The sequence below is a fragment of the Mastigoproctus giganteus genome, chromosome 10, assembly GCF_048544385.1.
Source record: "Mastigoproctus giganteus isolate SK-2022 chromosome 10, ASM4854438v1, whole genome shotgun sequence".
NCBI lineage: Eukaryota > Metazoa > Arthropoda > Arachnida > Uropygi > Thelyphonidae > Mastigoproctus > Mastigoproctus giganteus.
The window spans coordinates 22,205,100-22,227,490 of record NC_143584.1 but is presented as its reverse complement, the minus strand read 5'-3'; the positions used below and the strand labels follow the sequence as shown (position 1 = coordinate 22,227,490).

The window sequence follows — 22,391 nt, the reverse complement described above, 5'->3', positions numbered from 1 at the left end:
ATCGTGACAGGTGACGAGACTTGGCTGTACTATTACGATCTGCCGACCAAGGCTCAAAACAAAGTTTGGGTCTTTGATGATGACGACACACCCGTAATTGTCAGAAAATCCCGATCTGTAAAGAAGAAAATGATAGCTGTATTTTTCAAATCGAGTGGAATTGTGGAACGTGTCGTTTTGGACACGCAGAAGACAGTCACAGCTAAGTGGTATACTGAACAATGCCTGCCTAAAGTCATTGGATCTATGAAGAACCTGCGGCCAAAGTCAAGAATGGACACCTGGTACCTCCATCACGATAATGCTCCAGCTTACCGCGCCAAAGCCTGCACCGAATATTTGACCACGACAGGACTGAAACTTCTCGAGCACCCTCCCTACAGTCCAGACCTTGCTCCCTGCGACTTTGCACTGTTCCCGCATGTGAAAATGAAGCTAAAAGGAAGGCGGTTTTCCAGTGATGAGGACCTTCTACGGGCTTGGGACAACGAGTGTGCTTTACTCCCTAGTGAAACTTGGCAGAACTGGTTTAAAGATTGGTTTCGGAGGATGGAGAGGTGTATTGAATGTAGAGGAAATTACTTTGAAAAAATTAAATAAACAAAGCTGTATTGCAAAACTTTCCTAGTACCCTTTGTAGATATAGTAACGTATTTATGTATTCATAGCTAAGGAAGAGACACACACAGTGTCGAAAGCTTCTGTATTTTATTTCATTTTATCAAAAGCAGCAAGCGCAGCGAGCGAAGCCACCTAGTATACATAAATAAAATTATCGTTTCTTGAAAAGTCACTTATTGACAATTGTTTAAAAGTTACTCTCCTTTTCGTGACTGCAAAATCACGTACACTTTTTAAACATAAAAGTTGTCCTGTATCACATTCTTCTTGTCTCTCAAACCACTTCATAGCAACTTCTAAACACGGAAAAGCTTCAGATTGCGAAGAACCAGTGTTTTCCTCGTCATCTTCTTGGTCCTATTCCTCCACTTCCATGTTCGACAAGGACTCAATTATTTTATCATCGTTTAAAATTTGGAATCCAGGACCGTCAAAATCAAATTTAACCACGCACTGACGTATTCATTGTATTCTCCGGATATTGAAATTTGTTTTAATGTTTCCGTGACTTCTTTTAAAATGTTTTCGTTTGTGTTACCATCATCAGAACTTTCCAATGGCCTTTTGAAGATTTTGTTCCACGATTTTTACAATGTTGACACATCTATAGAATTCCAACGTTCCGCTAACATGTAGTCCATTAAGTTGATTTTTTATAAGAAATTTATAACAGATTCCTCATCATTATAGTCAGCTAATAAGAGCCATCGAAGGAGTTGTTTTCGATACAGACGTTTTGGTGTTTCCTATTGCACATTGATCCATCGGTTGTGTTACAGATGGAACATTTGGCGGAAGAAATTTAACAGTAAACGTTTTTGTCAATCTGGTTTAAAAACTTTCCGAACCAACTAGAACTTGCTTTGAAGTTCGGGTCTCCATTTAATCTTGTTTTAAAAATATCGCTTTCTCACATAATAAAGGACCAGATATCGGCTGTCCAGAAGGTCACTTTTGAGTAAACCACATGTAGACAGCCTCTTCAACTTCTTCATTTCGAGCCTTTCACATAACTTTACAAGCTAACCTGCCATCCTCGTTCATAAGATGATTAGAGAATTATAATGTCCGAGATGGTTGACGTGACAACACCATGTTTCTCAGCCAAAAAAACCGTTCCGATTCACCCTTTTCAAGCTTCAATTATTGCTGTTTTGTCTTTTAACGTTAGCACAACACGTTTTCTTTTTTGGTGACATATCGGTATTAAATTTTTTTGTTTTTATAAATTGTGATCGAAAAAATATCCGCTGACGAAACGAACAAGTGTATTGAAGGCTAGCGGAGCTCAGGAGACGAGTGTATTTCGAATACCAAATTGCTACATTCCATACTGGCGCGTGTACGCTTCACTATTCATGATGCAACAATGAGCAACACAATATCATCTACATATTTTACTGTATAACGTAATATATTATTATGTATTTGTCTTGTGCTATCCGGATAAGAGAGTTTCTACTGTAGCAACAAGTGGGAGGGTAAGTTTACTGCTCCGCACCTGCACCATTGCCAAAGTTAAGAAAAGAACAGTTTTAGAAGGAAAGAGGCGGTCTTTTCCTCAAGGCCCATGTTGGCTCTCGACGTCCCTGTATGTATACACCATCCTCCAACGTGTACTGAAGACAATTTTTTTTTTAAATAACATTTTTAGTACTGTACTGAGTATAATTCCCATGGGCTTTAATGATACCACTAATCCCTGTAGGGGAGACAGACAATTTCTACACGTTTATGTAGAGAATAGAATTTTGCTCCACTCCGATAAGATTGCAGCTAGTTTTCTTCAACTAGCAGTCTCTCTCTCTCTCTCTCTCTCTCTCTCTCTCTCTCTCTCTCTCTCTCTCTCTCTCTCTACGTTCAAAAATCATCTCAAAAGGTGTTCAAAGAGATTCATATTCGGGTTGAAAATAGCAGGTTCACCACATTTAATATAAACTTGAACGTACTAACAGAATAACAAGTATTATAGCCAAAGTAGCTTTTTCACCAAAAATCCCTTTACTGTGATGGCTGTGCTTTGTGACTCAGAGCACTATCATGCTGATCCAAATACGGTCCATATCCAAAGAACTTCCTCAACGCAGGTAACCGAATAATTCAGGACGACCAAATAGATAGATGCGTTCATGGTATTCCGATAACAACTAGTGGACCAATTTCAAACCACACAAAACAGATCCACAGCACAACATTATCACCATCGAACTTCGTTGTTGGTGCAATACAGTCTGGGTGAAACCGTTCTTTGGACAATTCTATGCCACACTCAAATGCATTCATCATTCTCATCACATTTTTCTGTTGCTACGATACCGAACACTTCCATTTTCTGCACTAAAATAGGGCTGTGGCATGCTATGCTGGAAAAGAGCTCCAGCTTATGGGTAACTTGATGACCACGGTAACCAATACTAAGAGCCGCTTTTCTTATGGTCCAACATCCCAGTTCTATCAACCGTCTCGGAGTCTGCTTATTAAGGGTACTTTGGAATTTTCTCTCACTACTCGTTTCAAATCTCGACACGACATACTCTGGGAGTCATTCATGGTGGGCTATCTTGCTTCGGATGGATTGTCACGTTACCTTCTTGGCTTCCATTGCAGTACGATGTTTCCAACGGTTTTATTTTGGGTGTCCCACTCCTGGCGAATGATGTGCCTGTTTTGTGACAATCTGCTGTCATATCCGTATGACAATAATGGATATAAAAAAGGTATTCACACTTAACGACAGATAGATAGAAGGACAGGAATCTGATTTTCCATCTGTCGTTGTGTGTGAATACCTTTTTATATTCATTTAACTGGTATTGCTGGTTAAAAGTATAGTTGTCATGTAACCTATGGCATTAACCGTTATTTCCTGGGGTGGGGGGGGATTTCCAATAGAGGGAGGATGTATGCGCACATAACGTATAATGTGTGCGCATACATCCAATTTTACTTTCCAGCAGTTTTCAAATATGGAAATAAAATAATGTTGGAATTTAAAAATGAGTTCAGAAATTTTGTTATTAAATAAAATACCATTATCACAGCTTTCCTCTTTTCTTGGCTGCCCGAATGTTTAGCACACAATACTCGCACGATAGAAACGACCTTGCATTTCTCTTCAAAGTTCCAAGGGGGGGGGGGGGGGAAGATTTAAAATTTCAACAAAGAATAAGCAATTAAAATAGCAAGAAATGTTGTTTACGAAACGCGCGTGTAGCTGAATGTGTCAGCATTCAATGGATAACTAATATCATACACTCGTACCCTTCAGGCGAAACTACCGTAGATACTCGATTATAAGATAACAAATTTGGCTGTTTTCAAAATCAAAAATACGGAGTCGTGTAAGGCTTCTAAATATTGAGAAAAATTTATGTTCATAACTCAAAATAATTTTTAATGTTATTGGGAAAAATTCATGTTCTCGGTTCTTTATAGAGAGTGCAGTACACTGATTATTGCATGTTCAGTCCTATTTTGCGCAATGTTTAAAAAAAAAAAAAAATCCAGGTCTTGCAATTCTCAACTTTCATAGCGCCTACACTTGCAAAAGCAAGTGTAGGCGCTATGAAAAGTGTTTTGAGGGCACTGAAACTAAAAGGTGCGTTGAGGGCACTGAAAGTAGCCTTGCATACGTCACCCATTTCGTTATACTCAAATATACAAAATCGGGTAGCATCGGCAAGCCCTCAAAGCACCTTTTAATATCGATTTATAGATACTCGAAATCATAGATACTTGTACTCGAGTATCTACGGTAGCCTCTTTGGTGGTTTGACTATTGATAAAAAAAAAAAAATAATAATAATAATCACACTAACAGAAGCATTATTTTAAAAAATGTTTTTAATTCAAATTTATTTATCTCATTCTATTTATAAAATTAAAAACGAGAATCTCTTTAAATTTATAGCTGCTTTTTTATTTTTTTAAATTTATCAACGTGAAATACTGATAACCTAAATATAAAAAGGTCACATTATAATTTTTATATTTCGTTTTGAAAGTTAATAAGGCTAAAGTGGACGCGCTGACTCAGCCTAATCCAATTTCGCAAAATCACCATTAGCGAGATTTTCCTTAACAATCCGGTTTCACATAGCTTACTACTTCTTTTGTAGGTATAACCCAGTGTGGGTCTTAGCCTTCTCCACGATGTTCCAACAATAAGCCCTAACAGAAGTCAAACCTTTCCAACTTCTTATTCTCATGGTCTTCAAGTCCTTTTCTACGTTATCCATCCATTTTTTTTTTTTTTTTTTTTTTTCGTGCTCTTCCTCTCGCCCTCCTCCCTGTAGTTCCATTTCATTATGCTCTCAGTTGCTCTGCTATCATCCATTCTCATAACATGTCCCAATCAAGCAAGTCTCTGGGTCTTCAAATATCTGACGTTGTCCGCACCCTGAATAAGATGGTCAAATTCATGGTTCACATAGCTTACTAAGAAAATAAAATTTTTGTTTTATAAAACAAATTTGCTGACGTATACACCGTAATAATGGAAAACAAGCTACAGGAAATTCCCTGCCATTAAAATTCTGTAGAACGCGTTCGAGAGCAAAATTGGTTATTACTGTATTTAGTTGGATATCACAAAAATATATATAATATAGATTTGTTTTATTGGAGTATCAGAACAGAGGCTTTAATAAGCCATACATAGTATGACCTATAAGTCTTCGAAAATTAACTTTATGTTGGTCATAGTTATGTTAAATATTTTATTCACCAAAAAAATATGAAATTACTAACCTGCCACGTATAAACCCAATTTAAAAAACGGCACATCGAAGGCAAAACCTGATAGCATATGTTTCTTCGACAACAGGCCTGGAAATACTGATGTGATAGTGTCACGATGAGTTCCTCTCCTATATTTGTTTCTAATTTTTTCTCCGAAATCGGTATTATTGTTACTCATATTTGCTATCAAGATATTTCAGAATACAGATATCAATATTGATAACTGCTTACTTTTAATGGTACAGCATCTGAATTGTTATCACAAATGTTTACGTATTTTGACACTCATTTGAGGAGCTGTTTCCATTTTTAAAAGTGAGTCGGGCAATTATTTCCATTAACATAAACGATAATGGAGTAGCCGCTATTTACAAATACTTATTTCACCAATTATATAAAAATTCAACGTTATCTATATAAAATGTGTCAGTTATAAATTTTATTTTAAAAATTTATTGCTAAACTTAACATTTTAATTTTAAGCCACATTATTCATTGCTTGTGCGCTTGCGCGGATAGGGCGAGGCTGCCTGCAATCGGGCTCCGATTAAAGTTAATGGTTAGTGCAGTTTTACTGATTTGATTTTCGTAAATGATATACTAAATAATTCGTCTTGTGACGAGCTGTCCGTTCATGGTGTCAAATCGTCTGCATCTTCTTCTGATCCAAATGAATTTGAAAGTGGTTTGTTGTAACTGCAGCTTCCCTCGTCCTATAACCAACACTACAAGGCAACGCACCGAACTACCAACAAACTACAACTCGGGAGAGTTCCCCGAAAACTGCATCGAGTGATCACACTGACATCGATGATACAATTCGTTGCTCGCCTGAGGTGAATTGTTTAAAAAACGCAAATCCTGCCGAACAACGCTAGGTGCCGTTAACTAGCAGAGAATCTGGCTTAAAAGGTCAAGAAATGTCACTCGCGGACGACGGCCAAATTTCTAATGATGCTAACAATCCACCGATTATCGGCTCCTTTCAAATGCTTCGGAATTACTAAAAGAGAATAACAAAACAACATTATTCCGGCAATTTCTAACGGGCATCAGTCTCATTACTCTCATTTATCAAGTGTCGTTCCACCTGCACATATGATTTCTTTTGTCTCCAATATATCCAGACGCTTGACGAAGTAAAACAAGTCGACTCCATCTTCCTTGATTTAAGCAAAGCCTTCGACAAGGTAGTCCATCAGAGACTAATCAACAAACTGCATCACTATGGTCTCAGAGGACAGGCACTAAACTGGATAGCCGACCGGGCTGGCCGAGTGGGTAAAGTACCTGCCCGGCAACCCAAAGGTCGCGGGTTCGATTCCCGCCTCGGGCTTGGATCAAAGTACTGCAAAAACCTTGGGAGGTGCAATATGGCCACAGAAGCCGATGCGCCAACAACTACCAAATCAAAAAAAAAAAAAAAAAAAAACTAAACTGGATTGCAAACTACTTGGAAGGTAGAGAAATGTCGGTAACATTTAAAAGGTAAAATCTCATATCCTTTCAAGCCTGAAATTGGTGTCCCACAGGGTTCATCCTTAGGCCCGCTTTTATTTCTTATCTACATCAAAGACCTGCGAAGTACCCTTGGAAACAACCAAATCAAAATCAATATATTTGCAGAAGACATAAAAATTTATAAAAAAAATTCGCAGTACCAATGACTGCATCATCCTAAACGAAGCTCTTCAACGAGTTATTCAGTGGCTGAAGGAGAACAAAATGGTAGTCAATGAAAATAAGTATGAGCTGATGAGCTTTGCTAATGCACACAAGAAAAACAAACTTAATTTTTCTTATTGTATCAACAACAAGGCAATCAAAAAAGTTAGTACAGACAAAAATTTAGGTATCTTTATTAAAGAATCATTTTCCTTTGATGTCCATGTCTCTAACATTGTGAAGGCAGCTAGCAAAAAAAAAAAAAAAAAAAAAAAAAAAACAAACTAGTCCTAAAAAGAATTAACTCAGACTTCAATCAATTGGCACTTTTCATCTTTCTCTACAAAATCTATGTTAGGCCAGCCCTAGAATTTGCCTCACAGGTCTGATCCCCACATGCAGCTTACCAAAAATTAAAAATTGAAAATATTCAAAAAAAAGCAATCAGTACGTTTGCTTTAAAAGTGGCCTTGAATACAATGAGAAATCCTACCAAGAGTGGTGTGTATTCTTTGGACTTGAAACGCTGGAAGGAAGAGATAAAAGCCAACTTACTCCTTTTTAACCAGCTGTTAAATGGTACCCCTGAATTGCCCTCATCTCGTCTCACAAATAAATTTCAACGCACCGACAAGAGCTTTAAGAAACCATTCTATGCGAGAACAAATTATGGATACTACAACTTCTACAACAGGACTGCAAGATCAATGAACAAAGCAAATCTGGAAATATTTGATACCCCTGGACACTTAAAGAGGTAACTGAAATTGCTAACCTCGTCCGTTACTTGAACCTTAAAATTGACACTTCTTGCAAGTTCTAAGATTCTGATTGATTGTGTAATGCGTGTGAAGAAATACCAGAGCTCTACCTTACTCCTACCTGTTCACTTAAATCTGACTGACCCATCCTTTTTTTTTTTATTTAGTCTTATCTGTAATTTCAATTTACTGTTTTGTGTTCTCTTTATTTACTTTTCGCTTTACTTTGGAAATTTATACTCCAAGCCTCTGCTTTGAAGCTGTGTAATAATGCTTTGTAGCTGCCCTCAGGCACGTTTGATTGCTGTTTTGTAGCTGTTAACAATAATACGGTTTTTAAACAAGGGGTTTTAATTATTGCGAATCAATGTCAATATTAATTGAGTACAGCCATAAACGCAAATGCGTTTCTTGTTATGGACATTTCAATTAATTTTTGAAGAGTCTGCCCTGCCCCCAAACTCCAAAAAATTTCTGGCTGCTTTCGCACATTACGAATTACTTTCCACAAGAATTAGGGACGTGCCAAAAGAAAACAAAATCCACGTATAAAGCAATTGAGGCGCCATCTACAAATTTCATTAGTGCTGGATTTCTCTAATGTTTTCAATATTGTGTATGCTTGTAAATTGGGATTTGGTAAAATGTGGTTTTTTTTTGTTTTTTTTTTTTTGCTGATGCTGTTTAAGCTTGCTTTCTTGCATCATTTGCCACTACTAATACTATTTTAGCCTGTTATATGGGTGATATGTTGTTATGGGATGAAACACTCAATCCAATTTGAAAATATCCAGAACGCAAGCTTAGACGCTTAAACAGGGTAATCTAAAAAGGTGTCCGTGATTTTCCTTTTAATTATCTTCGGAAATATTTGATCGATTGCTGTGATCGTAGCAGCACACAGTGTGGTAACTCACCAAGTTTTATTTGACACCTCAATAATGAGTGAGTGTGCGCAGAATGACTCCTACGCACACCGCCTCAGTCAGTGTCAGTAAGATGGCGACCGTGCAACGGAAAGCGCAATGTGTGTTGTGGTGCGCTGAATTTAAGTCTGTCATAACGGTGCAACATGAATACCGACGTACTACAGACAAGACTATAATACGTTGGTTTAATCAGTTTAAGGAAACTCGCAGTTGCCATCTTACTGACAATGACTGAGGCGGTGTGCGTAGGAATCATTCTACGCACACTCACGTCGCAGCCAAGGTCATTTCTTGAGGTGTCAAATAAAACTTAGTGAGTTACCATACTGTTTGCTGCTAAGATCACAGCAATCGATCAAATATTTCCAAAGACAATTAAAAGGGAAATCACGAATACCTTTTTCGATGGTCCTGTATCTTATCAATGCAAAGTATGCTTGAGAACTTAATTAAATATTTACAAGGAAAAGCACATCTGAAGTCTGTGTATCGCTACAGACACATTAACCGAAATCAAAATGACTTTTCCCCATAGTTTCAAAAGATTTAATTCAATGAATGAGCTTACCATCGGTTATTACTTCGAGGACGAATACATATGAATTGTGGAACAACTTTAAAGCCGACCACGCCATTACGAAAGTCACGAATTCATGGCCAGGAATTTTACATTGAGGAAGAAAATGATACATGTGATTAAATTGGGAAAATGAATAGTTACATGGGAAATTATAAGTTACACAAAAATTAAAAAGAAACAGAAATAAACATCTTAACGCAATTTGGAAGAATTTATTCCAGTTCAACAGATGCGATCTACTCGAGGAGAATGCGACGGTATTTGTAGTCAGCAGACATTTTATGCAATTTAATTCCAAGGCGGAGAAGTGCCTGAATTTTGGAGAGTGTATGGGCAGGCAGGAAACATTACAAAGTTTCAGGAAGTTGTATTCGATGATTAGTGTGGGGTCAGACCTCAAAGATGGCAGAGGGTTGTGCCACTGACAGATATTCCAGATATTTGGGGCATTTATCACTCCTGTGAACATTTTTACTGTAGTCATTAAACGCCTGCTGCCAATTAACTTTGGGAGCCTGAATACAGTTAGCTGTTCAATCATGTTAGTTGTTCTCAATTGGCGGGTCTGCGATGCTTATTTTTGGCCCATTTTAGGGTCCAGTATTCACACGCGAACACCGGTTTTTGAAGTGAGGGCGACGCAGATGCCCAAATTTCAGCAGCGTATAAAATAACGGATAAACAGTGGTTTGAAGACATCTAGTAGTAGTTGCAGCATCGTTGGAATGAAGTAAGTGTTGCTTCGCTCTCCAGAGTAAGGTGATAAATCGCTTCCGGAGGTATTCTGTGGCAGGTAACCACTAGGATGAGAGTGCCAGAAACTGATGGTTGAATTACTATTGGTTGCTGTTTCAATGAGCAAATCATTATTTACTCATTGAAACTTGCAGATTTTTGGGTTAAACCCAAAAATCTGCAAGTTGAAAGAGCGGCCAAGTTCTCTGTAATTCAGGGCGTAATTGCCTTTGGGTTTGCAGACGGTGGGATTAAGGTAAGAAACTTTATATCATCAGCATACACGCTGAGCGATCACTAAATTATGACCAACCCATGAAAACTGAATGCGACCCGTTGACCATGTGAGGTACGAGAGTGCGGAGTTAAGTCGAACTACGTAGCATAGATAAGGTGTCAGTGGTTCAGTAGGTAGTAAAATTCCGAGCGTGATGGGTAAAAGAATGGATTAATCGGACTCTTTAAAAAATCAAATTATGATATTAGGGTCCCCTGTACATCTACCCATATATTTATTTTGTCGGTAAATTGCGTGTGTTCTCTGGTCTATTTTCCTGTTTGTTGGACGAAAAATCCCCAGTTTCTGGGGGGAAAACTTGCAATCTACACCTAAGACCGACTAAATCAGTCATCGACAGGATTTGAACCAAGGTCTTTTCCACCCGGTGTGGGGAGGACGGTGACGATACCACTGTGCTACACACGCGCAGGGATTTATCCGACTTTGATATGGTCGTGGGTGACAGATTGTGGGTGCTCGACGAGCTGATGCCTCGATTTCCCAAACGGCTGAACTGATGGGGTGTTCGAGAGCAGCCGTAGTTAAAGTGTACCAGGACTGGCGTCAAAATGGTCAAACGACGACCCAACGGCAAAACTGCAAAGGTCAGCGAAAGGTTAATGTTAGAGGCGAGCGCCGGGTCCGACGACTCGTACAGGCGAACAGGCGCAGCACTGTTGAAGAGTTGACTACCCCATACAACATGGGCCAACCTGGAACAATATCTGGCATGACCATGCGTCGCACGCATGGGCTATACGACCCCTACGGCATCCTCTCCTAACCAAGGTTCATCGATGTAAAAAGACTCGCCTGGTGCAAACAGCATGCAAGTTGGACGTTAGAAGGCTGGAAGAAGGTGTGCTGGTCGGATGAGTCACGTTATTTACTCCACGCCGTGGATGGTCGTGTACGGATTTGGCGTCAACAACATGAGGCTCTTGATCCATCATGCATGGTATCAGAAGTGCAGGCGGTTGTATGGGGGCATGTTTCACTGGCAGAAACTTTGACCCCTGGGCATGTGGAACAACGTATCACTGGTCTCCGCTAACGTCAACTGCTTGCTGACTGTGTACACCCCGCTATGTTACACATTTTTTCCCGAATGGCGATGGTGTCTTCCAAGATGACAATGCGCCGAGCCATCGGGCACTTGTTGTGCAGGAATGGTTTGAGGAACACAGTTCTGACTTCCAGCATATCAATTGGCTTCCGAACTTCACCGATATCAATCCCATAGAGCACTTGTGGGACACTGTGGAAAGGCATATCAGGCGTCTGGATACACATCAATCACCTCCATACCTGCATTGCTGACCGCATTACACACACAGCTTGGTTGGCCGTACCTCCCGAACGCTTCCGACCTCTTCTTGAATCAATGCCACTTCGGATAGCTGCTGTACTGAGGGCAAAAGGAGGACCTACGAAGTATTAGGTAGGTGGCCATAATTCAGTGATCACTCAGTGTATTACAGCATCATCACGGGGAGGCATGAAAGGAATTAGAATGGCTGAAAAAAGGAGGCCAGAAAGGACACTACTTTGTGGGATTCCTGCATTGATTTTCCTTGTAAAGTGGATCTTCTTCATTGTGAGGTGGACAATTCTATTCCTTAATAAAGCGGCGAAGAAAGCTAGTAAGTCGCCATTAATCCTGAAGAATTGCAGAAGACTGATATAGGCTGTGATGTCTAGGCTGTCAAAAGCAGCTTCAATATCGGCGTACACAATAGCTAATTCGGATTTAGTTTCGAAGGCCTGAAGAATTAATGTCTGTGTCGCCATGCGGTTTGTTACGGTGGATCTATTTGCGACTGCGAAATGGAACTGTTTCAGTTTCTGTGGCATCAGCTGTTTATTTAATGCTGGAAGCGTACATTTTCAAGGAGTTTGAGGAGAATAGAAGAAGTTTAGATTGGTCTGAAATTGTTTGGGCTTGTTGACGCTTGAACCTCAGGCAATGGACTCACAGAGTATTCATTCCATTGAGCAGGGAAAACTCGTGTGGAAGGAACTGAGTTGTAGATTGAGAGCAATGCATCTAGGATGTAGAGGCTAAGGCATCTAAACCATTAAGATATATATAGCACGTTCTCGTGTTATGTATCTTAATGGTTTTTATTAGAAGCAAAAAAATTGTAAATCAATCGTTGCTCTTCAGAACAGCCGAGGATTAGAAATGGCTTCTCTACCGTGAATGTCACTATTCAACAGTTTGTAGTTCAGCATATTTGTCTTAACTGTGCAGATTAAAATTTAATTTTCTTACCACTTAATCTATCAGTCACCCCTAAATAATTGTAAAGAATGAAACGCGTCCAAACTCATAGACAGGTAATGCTGCATTAAGTTGAAACGCACAAAACAAAAACTTTTAGCTACAAATTAAGCCGAAGCACATAACGAAACAAGAGATCATACTTTAGCAGCCAATTCCATTGCACAGAATGCGTTATTTATTGATAATCTTTCAAGGATATAGTGCCTATAGCACCCTTGTTTCTGATTTTCATAAATGACATCAATGAAAGGATACACGGCACAATGTCAAAAATTTGCAGCTTATGTGAAGATCGAGAGAGAGTTCTCATAATGATCAGTGACAAGCAGCGCTTCTTCAGGATGAGTTTGATGAGCTTCAACGATGGTCAAATGAGTGGAAAACTATATTTTGAAATAACTCCAAAATAACTTATACTCTTGAAAGGTCGGCGCGGAAAGCACAGTAATTATAATCGCTGTCCTCAGCACACCCGGTTCGAATCCCGCCAACGACCCGAGGAACTGTTATAGGCTTTTTGGACACCATGGCTGAGTTGGTCGGTTTCAGGTGTGGACAACAAGGCCCCCAGATGTTGTCTACGGAATTCCAGTTTTTCGTATAGCAAAACAGGCAAATCTAGAGAACACGCAATTTATAGACATATTACACGAAGTGATGCTAATCAACAGTTTTTTTTTATTCTCTTTGAAGAGTTAATAAAAAACAGTAAAGAAATAAAATTTTGGGGTTACGATACAAGCAGATACCAACTTCTTTGCGCAGAGCAGAGAGGACGCAGGGAGGGCTGGTTCGTAATGTTCTGTCAGAAGTTTTTTGAACAATTTGCTTGTATAGTCCAGGAAGTTATAATTCCACTGCATAAAGCAGTTGTGAATCCACACTTTGAATAATGCGTCCAGGTATACGGCGAAGTGTGATCAAAGTTCGGAATTGAACTAATATTTAGGTTTGGTTTTTTTTTTTAGGAGCATTAGCAACTAAGGCCATATTGCTCCGGGATATGCGGTGGTCATTCCCTGACCTTTCCGCATTCTCCGTATTTGATGGTGACGGGCTCGAACCCCGGTCTAATCAAGAAGCGTGTGCTATGCACTGCTGCTCCTTCCCACCTGGCTACGGAGGCGCTCTAACTAATATTTAGGAAATGACGAGGGGTTTCCTTAACACTACTATTCGGATGGCTCTCTTTCACACTGCATACATCGATTCCAACGCTTCTGCAACTTCTGGAAGCATTCCTGATAGATGTAATCAGATCGTTTTGCTTTTTTGGATCTCTAAAAAAGAGATCCAAAAAAAAAAAAACAAAAACGATGGAAGAAATAAATGGAAAACTCCGTCTTCTTAGAGAAGACGGAGTTTTCCATTTATTTCTTCCATCATTACTGGTAGCGATTCTTGTATATATGACTATGGCCCAGAAAGAAGGTGTGGGCCAGTAGCAACACACTGACAAAAAGCCTGACATGTGAGAACTCGCTGCATCCTGTGATCATCAGTGAAGCAAGGCAAAAATTTGGCTGAAACGCGTCGCGTTCCTAAACTCTGTGTTTAAACTGATTGCCACGTTCCATAAAAAATATCAACTTCGATATCAACTTCGCGGATCCCGGATAACATCACAAACAGAATCAAGCGCCTCATTGGTTATTGAAGTCGAAAGGCGACCAGAAGAGGTTCATTTTCGACAGACAAACAAACGCCCACCTTAAAATTTGTGAACTAAGAAAAAGTTCTTGTGAAGTACTAAAATTTCGGATAAAATGTTAAAAGACTTCAGTTTTAGAAACGTCTCTGAAATCTGATTTTAACATTTCTCCGAAATGTTAAAATCAGATTTCAAATGTTAAAAACAGATTTTTTTTTTTTTTTTTTTTTTGTTTGTTTCTCAGTAAAATCACTCATTTTAAAACGCGACGAAACACAACACCTAATTCATACTGACTGCAGATAAATGGGTGATTCATGCGTTACCGTGTCTAGAGGACTCATTGAACATTTTGCGGCAAGTCGCAACTCGCTACGACGCTGCAATTAAGATACAAAGTCGGGCCCCGAACTTCTTGATCACACCTTATAAATAAATAAATAAATAAATAAAATTAATACTCTTTATTTACTAATAATGTACAAGATGTTGTTTGCATTATTGTACATGACTATTTTTTGCTCATCAAGGCAGCAGGCCAGGAGGCAGGACTTAAGAAAGGAATTAAAATTAAGGTACACAATAGACCTATATATTCAAGACGTTATCATGCATAGTAACATTTAATTATTAACACTGCGTGCCTCATTTTGATGAGGTTTGGCACCCTTGAGAAACATCCAAAAAAAAAAAAAAAAAAAAACACGTTTTGAAATGGTCCAAAAAACGAGCAACACGCCCTATGATATTGGTTAGGGGCGCTCATACATGAGAAGAGATTTCGAACTTTAGTAATTTAAAGTAGTTTCGAAGTGATCTGATTGAAGTTTATAAGACTCGGAGAGGACACAGTAAAATGAATGAAGGTGAGTTTTTCACGATATTGAATAGCCCTAAGAAAAAAAAAAAAAAAAAACTCTAGAAAGGAAGATTTCCTTTCTCTTCTTAAAAACGAAAGTTACACAATAGTGTAGTGTCATAATTAGAAGAGACCAGCAGGCAAGAATGCCAATATTTTTTTTTTCCTATAAATTTGTGCGATCCTCTAAATGGAAAAACCATGCACAGTAAATAAAACTTTTGGTCTATATGTTGATTCATATCCTTTCAAGATTATGAACATCATTTAATGTGATTAATGTAATTATGTTTTTTTCAATTGCACTCGCCTTTATCAAGGATAAAAGCAGTCCCCTACAGCAACTCTCAAGCTTCTCTTTTTTTTTTTTTTTTTTTTGAAAAAAAATAAATATCCAAATAACAAACAAAACTATTAGGTGGATTACAAGGCGTGTGATAGAAAAAAAAAAAAAAAAAAAAAAAGACAGGCACACCAAACACCTGTTGTCAGCTGAGTAGAACACGCTAATGTGTGGATCTAATTTGTAAATGGACAGTCATAAATGCATTGCGGGGGAGTGCCCTCTGCTGCTACAGTGGCGCGTCGATTATCTGAATCTAACAAAAACTGGGAAGATTGAGTCTGCTACATGCGCTGTGTATATACAATTCCCTTTGCATCACCTAAAATATTTTTCATAATAAATAAAATTTAAATTGGGGCTGAAGAGAATACTACGCTTGTTTTCGCTTAACAATACAGTGAACCAAAGTGCGAAATTTTTATACTTTTACTCTTGAACAGTGATACGTCTCTTTCTGGAATACTTTACTGCAAGTCGCGTTTGCAGTTTCTGCTCTTATACTGCAATGTATGTATGGTGCAGGTCCAAAAGTGTCAGTCCAGTGTACGAGTGAAATTCGTGCATGGATTAAAACTGTTTTCTTGGGAAGTTGACTTACAACTCCGCTGATCGTGTGGTCGTCCGTATAAACAGAAAATTTATTTATTTAATGAATTCGATAGTAGCTGACACGTCTAACATATCCCTGGTTTGAAAAGTGCCTTCAAAATGGGAGATACTAGTTGCTTATTTATGAATCTTTTCCACATTCGGAATTTCAGTATACATTAAGAACAGACTACTAATGAACAAATTTTCTGTACTTCGGCAGCTTATTTCCTCGTTATTCGCTTATTGGTTACTTTACCAATACCTGAAATCAGTACCTTTCCGAACGCTGAAAACGCACTGATTTCATCGGGTTGCGGGATAGACAGACAGATATTTAAAGGGATACAAGCTGCTGGCAGCGACACGTTTAAACTTTGGCAAAGATCCAGGAACAAGTGTCCGAAGCCATTAAGTGTTGCCGGTTATGGGTCTGTCTCTGATTGGTGGCACGCTCAGAACTCTGATCGATTGCTTAACGTTTGTACTAAAGAGCAGACGACAGTACTATCCTAATTATTAAAGTTTTGTTCTATGGCTAGCAAAAATGAATGTGTTCAAATCTTTGATATTTGCATAAACAATCAAGCTGTTCTTAGAATTACTTTCAAGATCATAGTAAACAATCAAGCTGTTCTTAGAATTACTTTCAAGATCATAGTAAATTAGAAAGTACTAAATGATCCCGCTCTTCGTTGCCGAATAATATATCGTAGTTAATAAATTCCACCTATCACACAACTAAACTAGAAAGGACACCTGTATTCCAAGAATCTCTCACTTCTAACTGAATCGTGATGATGGCAGAGTTATAGCAACAACGTTAGGCCATGGGCCCCATCATGTATGACCACTACAGGCTGATAGGAGGAATAATGTTCTCGATCATTGGACTTACGTCTGATATTACAACGCATTTAAACATCATTGTAAACCGGTTGCAGTCGATGTTTTCGTTTACTTTTTTTTTTTTGTAATTATCAGGTGCTTGTTTTATAAACGTTCAGCAATATATTGATGAAAATGTTCACCGTGTTCATCAATAATGTGTCCAAGATTATCTGGGGAAAAGTTTGTTTGTTGTAGTTAAGGCGCATCAACAATTTAGGCTATACAGTATTTCTCGGTATATAATATGTTTGTAAATTGTGTGTGGTCGATTTGCTGCTTTCTCGACGAAAAACCCAAGCTTCCGGGAGAAAAAACCACGCTACACTCGTCTGAGACAGACTAATTCAGCCACGTTGTGAAAAAGGCCCATAAAAATTCCTCACGTCAAGGAGGGATTCAGATTCACGACTTTTCCACCCAGTGTAGAGAGAACAGTAATCCTACCAACGAGAGCTTGGGGGAAAAAGTCTAAATGGGGAAGTGTATTTTTAGAGACATATTGTAACCCTGATTTTGATAGGTTTGCTTCCACTTTCCTTGGTAACGATATATTGATGAAAACATTCGCCGTGTTATTCACTAATGTGTCCAATATTGTCTGGGGGAAAAATGGAAAAAGTGTATTTTTAGAGACATATTGCAGACAAAGATTTTGACAGGTTCGTAATGATTTCTCAAGCAAGGTTTTATAGTTATCTGCTCGTTTGGTGCCCAAAATATATTCACAAACTTCCTTGAAAGAATTTCGAGCTCCCAGCTCCAAAGGATTTAACCTTCAAAATATTTATCTTTCAGCCACTCTCTTGATTTGCTGTGCGACGAATATAGCTTTTGATTTTGGCATCACTAATGCGTGGTAGCTGAAAAGTATCTCTATTCTTACCCAAACTTTTCAAAAATTCATTAGATCTAACTTTATGTGAAGCAGCAGTAAAAATGTGTCCAATCAACTAGTAACTTATATATGACATTTTTCTTTACAAATACAAGATTCAGCCAAGAGGGGCCAAATCTTAGTTTCGTAATGAATGGTTTAACTCGACCATCCCACTCGCACAAAAAGCCACACTATTTTATATAGACAGATTGTAGACCTAAAAGGATCCTGAAGTTTGAAATCTCTGCAGATATGCCATTTCTATTTATCGCACTGCAGTTTTCTTAAGAGAAGTTCTATGCTCGCATAGGATTCTTTCATGTGAACGGCATGACCGATTGGTATAAATGGAAGGTATTTCCATTGTGGAGTAGTACAGCTTTAGGCTTAATTTCGAAGGGTCCATGAAATTCTCGATCCATTCAGAGGGCATCAAGCAGTCCATCAACATCATCAGAAATAGTACAGTTTGTACTATTTCTGATGATGTAGCTTGTATGCCGTGGAAATCTGGGCCTCCCTCATTTAGAAACCGATGTATACCTGAGAATACTGGAATCTCAAATGAGCCTCATAAGCATAACTAACCTCCTCAGCTCAGAACATCTTGACATGGCTGAACAGCTAAATAAGCTCCTAAAGTTAATCGTCATCAGAAGCGACATTAGCACTCTAAAATGTTCAAAACTTCCCAAACATCTAGGACATCTGTCATTGCGCAACCCCACCTCATGATCCTTGAGGTCCTGTCCTACATTTATTCTGACACCAATTGTTTCAAACTGTAATCATTTCATACCTACCCAAGCACTGTCAAGTCGCAAGAGTGCCTTAATTTTGGCACTCTGCGACCTTGAATTGACCAGCAGAAGATGACCACTGAAAAGAAATACCGAAGCTCTTTATGTGCATCACAACAGTACACCTGGAATAATTCATGCTAATTTCGAGGTATAAGCAATGAAATAACCTTGTTATGAAGTATCACCGCACTTCTACAATGTTGTAAATCATTTTCTATTTGGTTCTTGATTTGGGTGTATCAGTGACTTGAACCATACTGCGCCGTATACTGTCTGTAAATTGTGTTTTCTGTGGTAGATTTGCCTATTTGCTAGACGAAAAACCAGTGTGTCTGGAAGAAAAAAAAAAAAAAAAAAAACCATGAAACCCTCGCCTAAGACCGAGCGACTCAGCTATGTCGTGAAAAAAAGCCCATAAAAATTTCTCGCGCCATTGATGGGATTAGAACCCGGATCTTTTCTACCCGGTGTGGGGAGTTCGGTGCTTAGATACACTGTGCTACGTACATGAGAGGGCCACCTATTTTGGGCATTTGTATTCTGATTCAGAGCTCGTATGTACTGTTTCCACTGAATCATTTGCGTTTTCCTCTTTTAATGACGGTTTCTGGAGGAACTGATTGTCACTGTGACAATCAGTTCCTCCAGACATTCGTATAGTCAATTTTTTTTTTGTCTTTCCCTTTCCGTCCTTCAATTCAAGAAATGCAAAAATAGCAAGTCGTTCACATGATTGGTTGGCTTCTTTCATACCACGGGAACAGCTAATGGTAGTAACGTAGTAATTAATATGGCATATGTCTCCTTATATGGCACATTAATTGTGCGGCATATGAGAAGCCTGCTTTTCTGTCTTAATCACCTAATTTGTAGCCAAAATAAAGTTCACACGATTTCTTTAATAAGATTTAATTGTACAATCACCACACTCATAACAAAAGCTATCTGGTTAAAAAACACACTGACGTAAAATTTTAAAAGCACGTTCAACTGCAGTAGACACCAAACACTAAAAAAAAAAAAACGAATTTACTAATATGTAAAAACGTTAACTCAAACACTTAAACTGCGACTGGCTGATTTTTCTGGAAGATTTACCGTATATATACCGTCTGATATGCAGAAGGCAGGTGAGGATAGAATAATCATAAAACCGATGGAAAGTGCCCTCAGCAAAATCTAGAACAGCTCTTGACTCCACTCCTCAATCAGCAGTCCAACTAATATGAACACAGATTTTGGTCTAAGTTCGTGAAAACTAAATTTAAAAAAAATCTTTCCAACTAAAGGTGCTAAGATAAAAAGGGCTGCACATTCGAAATCAGTGTTAAAAACTACACTATTTATATATAAAAAAAGTTTCTCATTGTTTCTCAGTGTAGTTTGTACAATAATCCTTTAAATTTATTCAAACTACCCACTTCCACAATCACTTAGAAACCTCTGACCGAAGGCAAATTTCCTCATATCTATCCTGCAACCTCTTTTTCTAATATATGTTCCCTTATATGTGCGATGTCCAAGAAAAAGGATGCCATTAGCAGAGTTCGAAATTTAGAAAAAAGAAATGGAGAAAACATTACGAAGTGGAACCGTCATTAATAAAATCTTATTTTTCATAATCAGATATGCACATGTCATTGTCGATTCATGTGATGAAAAGGGGAGATTTTCCGATACATTCAAAGCTCTGACCCTTCGTATTTCATTTACTCAAGCTTTAAACACGTCAATAAGATCTCCTCGCCGATGCCCACTTTCTTTCCAGATGCTGCAATTCATAGAATTCAATTTTTTCTCGATAAGTGTTTCCCTTTATGCCCTGGGATCAATCTTGATGCTCTTCTCTACACCCTTTCCAATACATCTGGGAGTTTTGTTTATTTCATATTTAACTCGAAAATGGAAAGGCCGCTCATCACAACTCACTGTCTTCCCATTTATCGGTGCATCGCATGTTCTCTGGTGTTTTTTTTTTTTTTTTTTGCTTTTTTTAAAATCAAGATTATTCATCCGCTTTCCTTTCTAGCATAGTAAGGAGTCTTTTTGTACCATGTCCAACATGGTATCAATAAATTTTGTTTTATTAAATATATCGATTTTATTAAATTGATTAAATTTTATTATATCAATAAATGACGGTATTATTATGTTAATACTAAATTTATCATGTTGAGTTTAATTTAAGTCTTTAAAATTTCTTTTTAATAGCATAAAGAAAAAGGTTTAAGATATTCATGCATTAAAAAAATATATTAAAAAACCACAAGCATAATCAGGTTTTCAACTTACATATAAATCATTGGTTCATAAATACTGCAAAAAAAAGAATAAATAAATAAATTAATTAATTAATAAGAGTTCATTGTACCCTAAAACTAAATTGCAATGAATTATTTCCAGTCAAAATAAGTTTCTTTTTGTAGACGGACTTGCATAATTTACCCAGTAACCAATGAAATCAATATCTATTAAGGCTTGATTGACAGACAATCTGACGAATAACAAATTGCTAATAAATTAGCAGCGTTTACAAATGGCTGACATATTATGCTAATTCTTAAGCGACTTGTAAATAAAGAAGACGAGTTTCCGTCTGAAATGAATGTTTAGGTGAATAACTGATGACACTACAAGCATTAAGTAAACGTCATGATAGCTACTAAAATGAAAAAAAAAAAAAAAAGTCACTTCGTCACAGTTCAGCTGATTCCATTATTAAGCACACACCAATTCCGGTTTTAGTGTATGTTTTCTCGCAATAAGTACAGTACGACCCACATTTCAAGGTAACAGAATGTGTTGCAATTGAAGACTTCAAGCATTCGTACGGAAAAAGAAAACATTAATCTAGCTAATATATAGTAAAGGTAAGAAGCCCTTTGAGTTTCTCTTCATAACTGTCATATTTAGTATTATATTTTCTTCTGTCATGCAAAAGATGACTTTAATTAAAGCCCTGCTTAGTTGGTACTTATTTGCAACGCCTCATCCTGTGTTGCAAATTGAAAGGTTTCGATTGTCATAGCACGCAGGCAATCCGCCTGGATTCGAAATGAGATGCAGATTTATTACGGATTAATTTATGAGACACGTCTAGCAATTAAAAGAGCCTGAAGTTGAAACTTCGAATAATTTGTCACCACTTTCCATAATTAAATAAAACCCCATAACTATTCTTTTGTTATAGCCAGTACTAATAAGAAAAAAAAAGAGAGCTTTCTTACCTCAAAAGCACTTTAAACATGACAGCGACATACAGGCATAACCTCTGCTCGCAGGCACTCCTTATCAACGTCAGGAAGTCGAAAGCGCATGGAAGGAAGTGCAACCGGTGGTTCAACTTGCAGTTCTATAAAACGCAAACGGTTCGTCTAATCGTCCTTATTACCCAGACAATTTCTCATATAATAAGATATTGCAGCACTAACTCTGTCTAATTACGTAAGATCCTTAGTTCTGTTTACCCTTACAAGCCTCCGGTGCACTTTATCCATTTTTGTTGATCACATGAAGGGTAGCTAGAACTGCTGCTAATAAAGTCGAAAGCTATATTTTCGTTTTGTATCAACGTTTACTTTTATTCTCGTAAACATTTTTTATCTACGGAATGCATCTGCAAGGGAATAACACGCCCGTATCCTATTTGTCTGTCGTCTGGTAAAATAAAATCGTCTGTAATAATTTAAACCCGATTTTGAAACTAAATTTGATTATGTTAATTTTGTAAAAGAAAAATTTAATTGTATTTTAAGCTAACTTCATTACAATTTTAACT

General features: G+C 37.9%; 1 protein-coding gene across 1 annotated transcript in view; it reads right to left on the bottom strand.

Annotated features, from left to right (window-relative positions):
* Positions 1-22,123, bottom strand: part of LOC150078850 (uncharacterized) — a 73,495-nt gene extending 51,372 nt beyond the window's left edge. The window contains exon 1 of the mRNA XM_090382631.1: positions 21,841-22,123. The gene's annotated coding sequence lies outside the window, so the exon portion shown is untranslated. The remainder of the gene's footprint in view (positions 1-21,840) is intronic.
* Positions 22,124-22,391: the final 268 nt, after the last annotated feature.